Below are 15,736 nucleotides of genomic sequence, written 5' to 3'. Positions count from 1 at the left end.
TATATATATTACCAGAGTAACTCGATTTAATGTGGATAGATTTGGTAGATTTAGTATTAGTTTTACGTATGAAAGTGTCCATGTCATTAAATTGTTTGCTTGTATTAGTATAATTCCCCCACTTTCCCAAAAATAACAAAATTAAAATTCGTCATACACTTATTTGTCCCGAAAGATGGAGAGTTGGAATGCGAATGACAAGTAAATAAAATTAGTATGAATATATTAGATAAATTAAGAGGCAGAGTTGATACTAAATTGTGAGTTATATTTTTTAGAATTTGTGACTTATAACTCATGGAGATGATATACCTCCAAATCTCAAATATTTAAGAATAAATACATATTGTTATATTTAAATTATGCATCGTGAATCCTAAAATCATCAACGAATTTCCTTTAGTCAGACTTCAGAATCAGTGAACTATATTTCATTTTGTTTATGATTCAACTTGAGCCATGAATCCTATGAAGCAATCTCCGCCCTGAAACTTCAACGGGAGTCTAATAGGGATAATGAGAATACAAGTCTCGAAATAAATACGGATAAAACGAAATATATGCATAGAAATGGTAACATTTGAAAATTTAAAAAAAAAGTTGTTGACCGTGTATTATTTTTATTTTAGAAGACCAAGGAACAGGTCAGTGAGTTAAAAGCAGAAAACGTTGTTCTAATGTTAAAGTGATATAAAGAAGTAATAAAAAGGGCTAATTCTCTATAAAAAAGCAATAAAAAATAATAATGAGTAAAATAAAGTACTAACAAACCCTTTTTGAACTATCAAATGAATATTTATAATTAAAATATTATTTAAATTAATAATTATTAAAATAAGCAGTACTTTATTTATTCCTGTTTTATCTTTTGTAGTAACTATTCGTTTTTATTCAATTTTCAAATAATTGTGACTTTTGATCTCTCCTATTGTAACATCTTTAGGTGTGTACGATACTCACTCATTCAATAGTTAAAATACATTAAAGAAAGACCGTTGGTTTTAACCAAGTTAAATTATGTTTAATAAATTGAGATACAATTTGTTTCAAAACACAATCTGTTTTTTGATCAATCACCCCCTTTTTTTCTGCGTGATCAATGGGTTTTTAATTGAAAAATGATCTGAAAAGGCAGTGAGGTCGAATCAGAACTGACCGTAGTAAATGTCTGACCCAAACGGACCAGGTATATTGAAACTGTCAGTTAGTATATTCACAACCACTCAAGTTTGAACTCCTTCGACATAACTGAGTGTGTGTGTGTGTGAACAGCCTAGTTAAAAAATAAAAAGTCGTAAGGAATTTTAATTAAAAATTTCATGCAGGTTTATGCTTGGGATGTGACAGTAACATTTTCGCTAAAATCGACCAACTGGAAATACCCCACTTCATAGAATCGATTTTACACTTTTTTTTTCGATTTTCTCTAATACGGCTCAAAGCTTTTGATCAAACCTCTGTGAATAAATGAACAATTAAGTTTTCTTTGATACCAGATAGGTCTTATGCTCATTAAAAGTATTTAACAGGGCCTGAATGCAAGATTTTAATAAAATCTTCCCCTAAAGTATCTTAGGTTTCGTTTAGTTAAAAAGAATTACCTGTTCTCGTTATTAGCAATAATAAACAATTGATGAATACAAAATATAACAGAATTGTTATTCATAAAATAAAAGAGAAAAATAGATACATATACATAATACATATAGATTTCGTTAAATTATAGTAATCATATAAATGTTTTTTTAATAATTTATTTATTGTTATTTACAACTGTATACACAAATATACAACGAGTAAATTTGCTGTAGGTGACATAGTGACATGATACAAACATGTGGAGAATCTGGAGAACCCACTGATAGAACTCCGATAACATTTCTAGAGGAGAAGATTAGAGGTAATCTAGAGGCCATCTTATTTTCAGACGCCTAGGGAGATTATTAGGTAATGAAGGAGAATCCAGGTTAGAAACAAGTGGATTAGGGTGGTTGAGAAGTTTATCATGGAAGGAATGGTATCTGGTTTTGGCCAAATCGGCAACATATGGAACATTGAGGTCCTGGTGGATGACTTAATTTGTGACAAAGTAAGGAGCATTAAGAATTTTACGAAGGATTGGATTTGGGAGGAATTAGATGGTTTAGTGGAGCCCCGAAGCTCAACTCCGTGTGTCCAGATAGGCCATATAATAGTCATATAGATAAGTCTTTTGTAATGGATTGGCAATTTAGACCGTTTGTCTAGTAAATGTTGTAATAGTCGGAATCGACGAGCAGTTTCTTGTCATTTTATTCTTGTTTGAGGATTCCATGTCAGTCGTTTGTCGAGATGTAATCATATAAATTTAAAATTTATGTACCTCGAGAAACATTAAAATACGGATTTTTATAGAAACTGAAAAATAAATTTTTCTTCCTCTTCATTTCGCCTTCACTGGTCTGTTTATTATACACAAATAGCGTTAACTTCAACACAAGCCTACTAATCTTCTCAAAACTTGGGTACGCCAGTAGGTTAGTAATTTGAAGTTGTATGGTGCGCGCACCGCACCAGATTTTTATTCACCAGAGTCAATGTGCTTCGCTACTAACCAAATGCTTAAGCTACTAAACATCTCTTGGATAACTACAGGGATTCTCCTTTTGATTTTCTGTTTTTATACACAATTTTGCAGACTATGTCACAAAATCCCTTCCCTGTAAGATTTGGAAAGTCTTCCATTATTGGGAATGTCTGTTTTCACATTTTAATTTATATAATATGTGTAACATATTTCGTTTCCGTTTGTATACAAAACGGACTATGGATTCTGCGGACTTATGGATAATAATGTTACTGATACATGAAACTTCACTTCGTTATTAACACCATAATTAACAGAACAGACGTGTCGAATCATATAGAAATGATGAACATTAATAACCATAAAGCAATGCCTGATATTTCACTTTATTGACTTGTTCTCGTGAATATGAAAACAATAATTAAATTCGAAACTAGAACATCAAGTTAATATTAGCACCATGTATACTGTCCCATTGTTAAATCCAATGATGACGAGTGCATGTGGCATTAATGGTATATAAATAGGCACACATAACGCAAACATTTAAGGATTAATTACGGAAAAATATTCTTAGAACCTCATTATCAACAATTGAAAAAAAAAATATATATATACATATATATAAGAATACATTTATTTTAATTTAATTAATCTTCAAACAATTTCTATGCATACTTGTTTAAAAAAGCAAACTCTGTACCTCTACACCCCATGAAGTGTTGTAATACTTCATATGGGATTACTGTTACTAGTCCAATGATTATGCAAGGAGGTGAATTTGTTCAGAATCACGCTTGACCGCCAGATTTTTCTTTAGCTACGAATGAACGAGAGAATATGATTTATAATATAGTTCGAGATGAAACGTGTCACTTTCATTGACTGGCATATCAAACTGCTCTACATTATCTGAGAATCCCAGAATATGGGGACTCCATTGACTGGTTGTTCCTTTTAAATTTCATTATATAGTCAGAATTTTATGATACATAAATTCATTTTTTTTTTTTTTAACAAATAAAATATTCAATTAGAAATTTTGCTTAAGATGAAAATTTACATGATTACTACTATTCTTCATTTCGTATAGAGCTGGTTCCTTCTAAAAGACTTAATTAACTCTTCTCTTTGCCTTAGCTTCTTGCAAAAGGATGAGAGAAATCACTGAAGACCCGAGTCTGAGGCAGGTAACCTACACCAGTGTTTTCCATTAGACATTAATACAAGACATTTTACTGGAGAAGGAGCACCCCTCCAGTACCTGCCCTCTTAAAATATTAACTCAACAGCTCCAGTATTTATGTAACATCACATGGTAAATAAGCCAGGGTGAGGGTGAGATGAAGGGTCTGCTCAGCCAGTTTCGTGGTTAACTTGGTCCAAACACTTACTTACTTTTGCATGGTCCGTATTTTGCAATAACTCATCTTGCATAAAATGATAATATTCAATGTCACAAGCTATACAAAAAAAAATGAGTTCATGCATAATTTATAAAACAAAAACAATAAAATGAATAATATTAATTATTCATTATATATTAATTACTTGTTTTAGTGTAGGTAATAATTATTTTTTGTAATTTATTTATTGATGCTTACAACAGTATTGCAATATATACAACCAGTAAATGTAATGTTTATTATACAATGGCATGTAGAGAATCTACCCATTGATAGAACTCCAATAATATTTCTAGACCATCTTCTTTTCAGACATCTAGGACGATTGTCAAGTAATGAAGGAGAATCCAGGTTAGAAAAAAATATGTTTGGACGGTTGAGAAGTTTTTATAGGATTTATATCTGGTTCAGTCCAAATCGGCAACATATGGATCATTGAGGTCCTGATGAATGATTTAATTTGTGACAAAGTAATTTCGTCACTTAATTTAGTTACTTTTTTTCATTTTGTGGGACTGCCACTCAATGAATAAAGTAAGCGTCCCAGGCGGATTCGAACCGGCACCACCCGCAGATCTCAGATTGATAGACCTCCGCCTAACCACCTGAGACACGGACGGCCCTATTTATTCCTAGTAGACATATGTCCTAGAATACATTTTTTCATTTTTAATTCTTCAAGAGCAGTGATACAATGGACGAGTCAGATGATAATTTAAAATAGAAAGTTTGATCCATTTTCTCAACAATCTTTGTTTTTTTAACTTTTCAGCTCTAGGCAATAATCAAAGAGAACTTAATTTTTTAAAAAAATTAGATTTTATCCGTCAATAATAGTACTATCATACCTTAAAATTAATAGATTGTAGGAAGATACATAGTCCGGGAGGCGGTCAATAAAGGTATCAAAATAGTAAAAGAAATCTATTTTCCGTTTCAACTCGCTTTTCAGGGCTTCGTTAGGGCTGTCAGATTGAAAAAAATGATGTTAACTTACATTTTTGTCAAACGAAGTTGGCATCTTTGTTTCTATCTGACAGCCCTGCAAAGTGAGTCAAAGCGTTGGTTAACAATAAATAATTTTGAGGAGAAGATGGTTGGGGGTGCGGTCAATGAAAAACACAAATAAGTATGATTAACTTATTTTAATGTGCCAGTACTGCGGCGAGTAGGTGCGTGGTTGTTATCAAGTCGACTATGGCCCCGTGTATTAGGATTCATAATTATGAGAGATAGTTGACCGTGGATGATAAATGAGGAGAAGATGGTACATTAAAATTGGCACATTAAAATAAGTTAATCATACTTATTTGTGTTTTTCATTGACCACACCCCCAACCATCTTCTCCTCATTTATCATCCACGGTCAACTATCTCTCATAATAATAATAAATAATTTTCTTGTACTATTTTGATATCTTTATTATCCACCACCTGAACTATCTTCCTACAATTTACTTCATACGTTCAACTATCTTCTTCCAACTTAAAATTAATAGTATTGATAAAATGATTTATTTCTATAATTTTTAACACTCAAGAAATCGCCAGATGTCTACATTTTTTCCAAACAAAATTTTGTTTAGTAACGATGTGAATGAAAGTATATAATATTTCTTTTTTATGTTTACGATTTATCAATTGTTTGAGTTGCATTGTTTAAAACTAGTCTGAAATTTATAGATACGTAATATTATTTTACAATCCGACTAAAGTTTAGACCAAATATATAAAAGTTGATATAGAGAATGTTGATAGGCCCCCGTTAATGCATTTCTTGCATGATTTAGAAACGTTTTTAAAAACATGATTGATAATATACTTCATCGATCGGGCGGAGGGAATTATGATGCGTACTACTCATATAGAACAAAATACGAACTTTAATTGTGTAAAAAAGACTTAAAAGTGTCAGCTACTTACTGGTTTCCCGAAAAAGTTTTTTATTTTAATTGACATAGTAAGATTTATGGATTTTAGAAATATGGAGCCAGGAAGAGAAAGAATATTATTGTTATAACAGGGCAATTTATATAGATTGTTAGCTAATATTTAAATAATAAATGTAAAAGATGTTTTTACTTTTATATTATTGTTGCATTGTATTTCATTCAAATTTCTAGAAGTAGTCTTAAGACGGAGGAAAAATCTGAAATGTCGGTACAGTGTAAATACTTCTTGAAATGATGAAAAAATATTGGAAAAAAGAAAAAATATATAAAATCACTAAATATTTAAATGACGTAAATTGAATCTTTACGGGGTAGAAGATTGATATCAACTCTTATTTGTTAATAATAATATGAAATGAGCAAATATGAACTATGAAAGAATTTAATTACTAGTTCAATGAGAAACTATTTTCATTCCACGACTGGAAACATAATGGAGCATCGGAAATAGCCGAACGTGCCCGATCTCTTCTTATCTGATCCCATAGTGCAAGGATTTATGATTTTTTAGCTGTTGTATTCTTGAGAAGAATATTATTGATAATCGTATTTCACACTTCAATAAATCCTTAAATACAAAGTTTCATAGCAAAAGAAAAAGAAAAGTTGTCCATCTACATTTTCTAGATTCTTTATTATTATTTATTTAAAAAAATACATTGTTTTATTATTATTGTTAATAGTAAAAGACAAAGGATGAATATAAAATATGAAAGAATTAGGTAATTATTGATCATACAAATATTAGAACAAGCTTGTACAATAAAAATAAGTTGCATTGCCAACTGTCTAACATGAGTGATAAAATAGATAAAATGGAAAAGTTAAATGCTGTATATAAGCTAGATTATGAAAATTGTGAAAAAATATATATTAGAGAGTAATTCAAAAAAATGGAAACCTGGATCACAAACTGTAAAAATGTCAAAAATATAAATTGCACGGCACTGGCTAACCACAGCATAGCGTTATATTATAATTTTAATTTCAAAAATCCCACAATAGAAAAGACACAAAATACTAAAAGAAGAAGGTTTCTGGAAGCAATTTAAATAACTAAAGATGTTAAAGACAAGGTAAACTATAAAACAGATACAAAACATTTAAAGACACATTATGCTGATATAATAAACAGATTAGACATATAAATATAAAAAATCAGGGAAAATATGTGAGAATAAAATGGTCCAATCATACAAAATCATAATTTTGAACTTAATTTGCACCATGAATTAAAATTTGACATATCAATAGTGAGGTAATAAAATAACATATTGGACATGCTGATATGGTCCAAAGTCTAATATAGAACATTGGTTTGTGCTACCGAGATAGATGAATCCACCAATAGTGAAAGACAATAATTTAAATAATGTAGGTGTAAAACAATTTTAAACTATGATTATATAGATGACATGATTTCAATACGGAAATTGAAAATATGACAAATTTATGGTAAATATGATTACAAGAATTTTAAATATACACCTTTAACCTAGATAAAAATTGTTGATAAGAATAACTTAATTTTAAGATTGTAAAGGTGCATGAGTACGAGATTACTGTCCCGAAACGTAGTACAAGAAAAATATAGAATAGGTTATATTCTATTTAGAAGTTTTTTTACCTCAACAATTAAAAAAAAAGAAAAAGTTAATTATTGTTTAAATAAATAATTCAATTTTTATACAGACGTTTCGGCCAATCCGGCCATCCTCAGGTACATCGACCAGAAAACAGCTTTTATTAAATGTATGATCTTAACAATTCAAATTACTTAACATTATTATTTATAATTTATCTTATCTTAATGCAATTTTGAAACTAAAATTATTTCAACATTCAACTTCATGCAGGCTATTCGGCCCAGGTCACAACAATTTCTATGAAACATTAAAACATTAGGTAAACATATTTTTTTGTTAATTAGTATATCCTACATTATGTCCAATTACCTAATTAGTCAACTTTTACATTAAAACCAAAATTAAAATTCATTTATCACAGTCATTTGTTATAACTTTATTACAACCTTGCTTGTAACCTTCCTCCACTCAGTTCAAGCATTAAAAATATTTATTATAACAATATTTTTGTTAATTTTCCTCTTTATTTCATCAGTAAAAATCCCATCAAGGCTAATTATAATTATCCGCATTTAATTTATCCTATATTTTTCGTAAATTAATTTTACTTAATATCTCTGCATAGTGTTGGTTCAAATTTCTTGTATCTGTTTTGAAATTTACAGTATAATTAATACTTTCAGATATATAAATGGATTCAAGTATTTCCCCTTTTTAACGTATTATTTTCTTTATGTAAAATCATTGTATTTTCAAAATCCAAAAAGTGCTGGTTTTTGGTTGCATGTTGTACTAGTGCCGTTTTATTTGGATCTCTCCCCTTGTTTTTCAAATCATTGTTGTATTGATAAATTCTGTCACCCAATAATCGCTTTATAATTTTAGTTCCAAAATTATATTAAGGTAAGATAAATTATAAATAGTAATGTTAAGTAATTTGAATTGTTAAGATCATACATGTAATAAAAGCTGTTTTGTGGTAGATGTCACTGAGGATGGCCGGCTTGGCCGAATCGTCGGACTTATAAGAAAAATAAAACGTGTTGAGACAAAAATTGAATTAATTATTTAAACAAAATTAACCAGTCTCAATAAAAGTGTAAAGATTATAAATATAAATTAAATAAATAAAAAATTTGTATCCTTTTTTGTCTCAACACTTTTTATTTTTCACAAGTCCAACGTTTCGGCCATTGTTATATGGTAGTGAATTTGTTGTGGATAATCTTATACAAGAAGAATTAAATATTTATGATTTAAATTTTTAAAAAATAGGCTTTTAACTTATAATAAAGGAAATGACCTGGGCAGAATAGCCTGCAAAAGTAACTTTAAATTAATGTGAGGAAGAAATTATAATTGAAGATGTCCTTGAGGATGGCTAAAATGGCCGAAACGTTGGACTTGTGAAAAATAAAAAGTGTTGAAACAAAAAAGGATACAAATTTTTGATTTATTTAATAAATAATTACCTTGTCTCAAGAAATTGAAATAATATAGTTAATATAAATATAAAGTTAATTATTGTTTTTCCTTGTAATTGGTACGATAGTCAGATTTTATTTTCACTTACCTATTTGAAATGTTTAGTAAGGGGATTTTCATACTGTATAATGAAGAAATTGCTGTTTTAAAATGTACGAGGATTAATTGCATTGCAGCGTGCTAAGGGAAAGTTATATGATGCGCACTTCAGATTTTTCAGTTTATTTAAAAAAAAAAAATTTACGGTAGCCGACTATAAAAAAGTTTTCAGCTATCAGATGCTTATTCCAACCGAAGGAGTTAATATATGCTCGGGGAGATGGAAGCGGAGGTAGATATGGAGGCTTTGATCTCTTCCCTAATGAGCCAGCGGGTAATTTCAACTAGCCGCACATATATATTTCCTCACAAATTAGTGCTACACCAAAATTAATCACCGCTCTACCGAGGCTTCTTTTACGACACCTGTCCATGTAAATCTGCCCAATTCCACAGCCTATTTGCATAGCTTTAACATAATCCATGAATGGAACGGAACTATACTCATCTATTAACAATAAATTCAAATAAAAATAGAGTTTATGATAATAAATAAAGTTTATTTATACGTTTTCCCTCTTTTAAAATTTGTTAAAATTTTCAATTTTATTTATTTTAACTCATATAAATAACTTATCTATTATCACCTTACTGTAATTTCGTCATCTTGGTAACGTATTTTTTAACTCATACCCCTGAGCTCATTCAGAATTGCGATCTCCTGCAAGTAGGTGAGTTCTATGTTTTATTCTCATTTTCTTATTTTTGTTTTACCCCCTTCTGCCTTCCTATCCTTTTCATACTTTTCCTTACCCACGTTATTAGTAATGTTCACCATATATTATTATTGTCATATTTTCTAATCACTTCTTTTAACTTTATATTTTGTTTCTATATTATTTATTAATATTTCTTTATTTCTTTGAATTATATAACTTTATACTTTTATTTCTTAAATTATTTTATTTAACTTATTTATTTAATTACCTATACACATTTATATTTTTAACTTCTTTCATTACTTTATTTTTATTAATTTTCATTCTGTATAATTATTTACTTTAATCATTCTGTTAATATTTTTCTTTCTTTGTTTTTATATTCATTAGTTGTTATCTTGATCTTTGTTCTTAGACGTATTTCTATTATTTGCTGATCGCACCCGCGACCATCTTTTCCTCATATATATATTATATTATCCACGGTCAACTATCTTCTCATCATTAAAAAATAACGTTGTTATAGTTTACAAGTAAAAATATGTTAAAATTTGTCAGTACCTAGAAGTAATTGATAATTAATTTCTATCAACGTATTTTTATATAAATCTGTTAAAAAAATACAATGGTAAAAAGGTAAATGTACGTACAGTAAATGTGTGTCTGCATTTTTGTGTATATGCACTCACGGAAAATTTTTGTATGAGTGCAGTAGTATAATACACAAAAAGTAAAACTATCTCAGATAGCTCATGGTTGAATACGAGTGAAAAGATTTTTTTTTTATATGCGATAAAATTTAAGAATAAGGACATTATGTGTTAATTTATAATATAAGAGGCAACTTTATTATACGCGTAGTCATGCTCTACAGTAAAAAATACCGTTTTATTTTTTTATAAATAAAAATTTCTTTAACCTATGATTAAACAATCAAATTTACTGAATTAAATTAAGAATAGTAAATAGAAACATTCCTTAAAATTGTATATTATTGCGTGTTCTACACAGCTTTGATACCACTAACTCATACAAGGTTTGTGCCAGAACTGAGTAAGAGTGAAATGGAAAAAGGGACTTCACTTTGAAGAAGATAACAAAGTCTGATACGCCTTAATGATATACACACACTTTTGTGAACTCTTTCTACACCCAAAATTTAAATTAATTTTTTCTTCTTTATTTCCTTTTTTTTTTAACGGCATTCTGCAAGGTATTTTTTATACATTTTTTTTTTTAAATCGTCTGTTCCGTCATGATGATAATTTCTTTACATTAAATGGCATTTAATTTTACGTCATGGAAATTAAATTTATCACTTAAGTTTGATTATTTAGGTTTGACATTTTTCAAATATACTGTCTTTCAATATTTTTATTATTGCTGTTGAGAGAAAAACAACATTAAAAATGTTGTGCTAAACAACTTTATTGGGTTACCTTATACACAGGATACTTATAATGAGTGAAGGACAATTTATTTTTATTCCTATAAATATAAATAGTGACAGCACAATTATTTTTAAATTGTCAAATTATAGAAATTTCTGCATTATGAACTATTTATTAGTTATACACGATTTATTTTTTTCCTTTTTATTATTTATTATTTCTTACCTTAAACATTTTAATTTTAGCTTTTTATCTTCTCTTTTTTCCATCACACATAAAAGTAAATTTAATTAAAAAATATAAAAATTATATAAACATATATGTAAATGGGGATATTTACAGTCTATTAATATTTACAAACAAAAAAACTCTAACACATGCATACGAAGATAAACATAAAATAAATAAGTATATAGGGCTAAAAATAACAAATATTAAATTATACAATTATTTATAAAAAAAGTTTATGCCTAGGAAAGTATTTTCGAAGATTCTTGTTTTTTTTTTTTATTTTACCAAAGTATTTAAAACTTTGTTAACTGATCCAACACATACCAATATTTCGTAAGGGATGACAGATGAACATAAAATAAACTGTTTGTAAAGTACTTATAATATATATATTAATGATAGGAAAATGTTTTTAAGTAGGTGCTCTTATATGTTGCCGAATGCCCGGCCACTGCTTAAAATTTTCAGAGAACCACGGGAACAATGTAGCCATTATAAAAGAAAAATGTTTTATGCATAATTTAAGTGTGTATAGATACATGGTGCACTCAGAGTATCGGACGTAAGACAGGCTGACCACCGAAGGATTTATGGTAATAGAGGCTACTGGCTGGCCACCCAGCCACCAAAATAAACACGCCCCCCCTCTTATTTTGGCTATATATTTCCCTCAGTTATAATAATATTTTCCTTGAATCCCGGAAGGGCTGTATTATTAAAAGGCCTCAGTATATCAGTTTACACACGAATTACATTGCCACTACATATCATCCCGCCCGCCTGAGGCAACAGATATTTTTGTTATCTCCTTTGCTTTTTTTTTTATTTCTCTTTTTTTTATAGCAATTCTTTATCCGCTCTGTTGCTGGATTTTGTCACCAGTGTGCGTCATGTTTGATGGAGGTATTCCGAATAGTTTTTTTCTGTGAGTTGTACGTTGAGAATCGGTATAACCCTTGTCTTAATATAATTTTTATTACACATCATTTCCTTAATATTCGAAATTTTTATTATTCCTCATTGCCTTAATTTTCGAATTAGTCTTAATCTCCGAATAGAAATGTATAACTATTGAAAAATGGGAACTTGTGGTAAAATTTTGAGTGATTCAGAAACTTGAAAAGTTTATTTGCGGCCTGTTTGTTATCCTACAAAATTGAATGGAGATCTGGTGGTAATTCATACAAAGATTTGATGGATTCATATGCTTGGCATTCGTTTAAGTTGCGTTTTATGGAATTTTAAATCGCGGGCCATAAGGTAACCGTGGGTCAGGCGCGTATGACCTCTTCTCTACACACATTTCTAGTTGATGATATCCAAGGGGAAAGATCACTTCTAATTTCCCGTAATTTATTGTCAGTAACATTTGCCTACATTTGATGCCATTTAAATTTAATTCTCTGCTTAATGAGGGTAATAAAATCATCGAAAGGCACTCCGCGATATAGAATTCCTTCAGAAATCGCCTAGTCAGTCAGTTCGTTACCAGCTATTCCGCAATGCCGAGAAACCCAAGCGAAGAAAACAGAAATACCGTTTCTGTTGGTAGACTTTAGTGAATGATTGATATTTTGATTTAGCGGATTTGTTGAAAATATTTTTTAAACTGAATAGGACTGGCAATGAATCTCCACAGATGTATTTTTTTTTTTTTTTTTTGGGATGAAAAACATTTAAGTTCTTGTAGATTGCAACCATTTCAGCTGTATAGTTACTATATAACGGCGACAGAGAGAATAGGTAGTGTTGATCATTGCACACAATCGAGGCACCAACACTTGATAAGTTCTTAGAGGCCTTCAGTATAAATGAAGTCGGCGTCACCAAATTTATCTTGCAGCTTAAGAAATTCATATTTATACCGATATGTCGGGGTTATGCTTTTAAGTAAACATTTATAAACATACTTTTAAGTAAACATTTACTTGATAATTTGAACTACCAACAATGATTTCAAATTTACCTAATAAACGTTCTATCATAGAGATGTTTCTGTTTCAATTTTTAAACTATAAATGAGCAGTCTATAATCTAAAGAAATTTTTTTTCTCTGAACTACGCCACTCCTAAAATAAAAAAATATATACATTTTTAAATACGTATCATTTACTCTTTCTGGATGAGAAAAAATTTTATCTCAATTAATTAAAATATTTTTAATTTTGTGATAAAAAATATAAAATCAGATATGATGGCAGAAGCCAATTAATAAACGTAGTTAGTTTTATGTTCCCCTAAATTAAAAATATTTTAATATAACAAATAACGGGAATAAAATGAAAAAAATGGTCAATTTCTTGTTAGTAAAAAAAAATAATTTTCGATATTTCGTATGGATTTTACTTATTTCAAGATCATATAAAAATGAAAAATAATTTGCTTAATATACCTTAAGTATTTGAGGAATATTCGTCAGAATTAACAAAAAGTTTTCAAAATAAAATCGTGGTAATGTTCCAAAGAAAATAATTCTATGTGTTAAAATGAACCGATTTAAATTTCCAATATGATATAATTTTTGTTTATTCAAAACTCATTGGACGATTTATCGACAAAAACATAGATTTATAACGGTTTATATACATGTAATTTATATTCATTACTGATTACTTTTATTATCATAAATTAAAATTTTCTTTTAAGCAATTAGGTATTGTTCATGTTTTTATAATTATTTTTAAGTACAAATTTCAAGTGACATCCTTTAGCATTATTTACATTCCGGTTGTATTTCTTGTATAATTAGCTAAACCGTTGACTGGAGCCGGTATTGTATCAAATTGAATAATTATTTTGCCTGATTTGTTTGAGTAGCTGCCGATAACGGGAATTAATGCATTTATTCACTAATCAATGGTTATATATTTAGCATATCTGGTGGTAAACGACCTCATCTAGATCGGTTTAGAATACCTATTTTGTTTCTGTAAATATTTTATTATGATTTGTATAGATAATAATTTTAAAAAACACATTAAATATACTCATTTTTATTTACATAATATTTTTAATTTATTAAAAGTTAGTTAGTTAGTTAACAAAACCAACATTTTATTTGAATTTTTCATTGTTTAAAAAAAAATCCTTTACTAATTATGACATTGATTAATATTCTCAAAAATATTTTCAAAACTATTAATTGTCATAATTTTGTGTACAGAGTTTAAATTTTAGTGCTCGACAGGGGCAATATTCAGTTAACAGCTCTGAAAAAAAAGAACTTATTTGGATTGATAATTAAATAATAAAATAATTGTTCATCATTATGTAAAATTATTTATAGCTAAATATAAAATACAAGATACTCTCACAATTAGTGACCATCTGTCTACTTTACAGGTACACGCTTACACACAGTATACACACTAATTCTTAATACATCGACGGTTGCACAATGAGGTAATTTGGTCAGAATGACGCTCGTACAGTCAGATTTTTTCCCATTTTAGGGTATCCACTTTATGAGGATGTGTAAACCCTAGAGGGTTCCCAAACCCAAAGGGTTCACTTACGGATGCAGCAACAGAATAAATAATTGTCTGTCATTACGGGATTCGAATACGGGTCATTGGAGTTAATAACACAGTGCGTTACCACTAATGTGGATCAGCGTACATATTATCAACTATAAATCAGAATGCTCCAGGAAAGAATTTCCTTAGGACCAAATTAAACCCTATGTCGATAGGGGTCCATAGTTTAAATATTGTATATAAAAGTATAAATATGACTTATTTTTATTTTATTATTATTATTATAAATATTATTACTTTTTCTTTTCATGTATATAGTTTGATTTTCATCCTTCTGCTTATATATTTAGAGAGAGATTTCATTTATTTTTTTATATTTTCATTTACTTACTAATTTTGTTTAATGTTATTTATTTACTTATTATTATTATTTATTTTAATTTTAGTATGAATGTGATCGGTTATCACCAATTGCTCAATCAATAAATAAAGTTTTGAAATTTAAATAAAAAAAAAAGAATGGACATATATCCAATTTCTTTTTTAATTATGCTCATATAATCTATATACATTATAAAAGCTAACAATGGCGAAGCATTGCACCTTTGCTAGTAATACAAAGTTGATTGAAGGATAATTTAGGAAAATAAATAGAAATTAGAAAAACTCAGTAAAAATTAGTTTCCGTTCCCTCTTTTTTTATATATTTAATTTGAACAGAATTAAGTATTCTTTATCCTATCTATAATTCAGGTCCTAACTCAAAAACCTATAAATACATCTTATTGAAAATTCCTTTTGGCAAGTGTTGTTGTTTTGAAAGAAAGAGTCGAGTGTTATGTGTATTATTATTATAAACATTTTTTTAAAACTATTTATTTATTG

The sequence above is a fragment of the Halyomorpha halys genome, unplaced genomic scaffold, assembly GCF_000696795.3.
Source record: "Halyomorpha halys isolate HHAL.00 unplaced genomic scaffold, Hhal_1.1 Scaffold339.1, whole genome shotgun sequence".
In the NCBI taxonomy this organism is placed as follows: Eukaryota; Metazoa; Arthropoda; class Insecta; order Hemiptera; family Pentatomidae; genus Halyomorpha; species Halyomorpha halys.
This window is presented reverse-complemented; position numbering follows the sequence as displayed.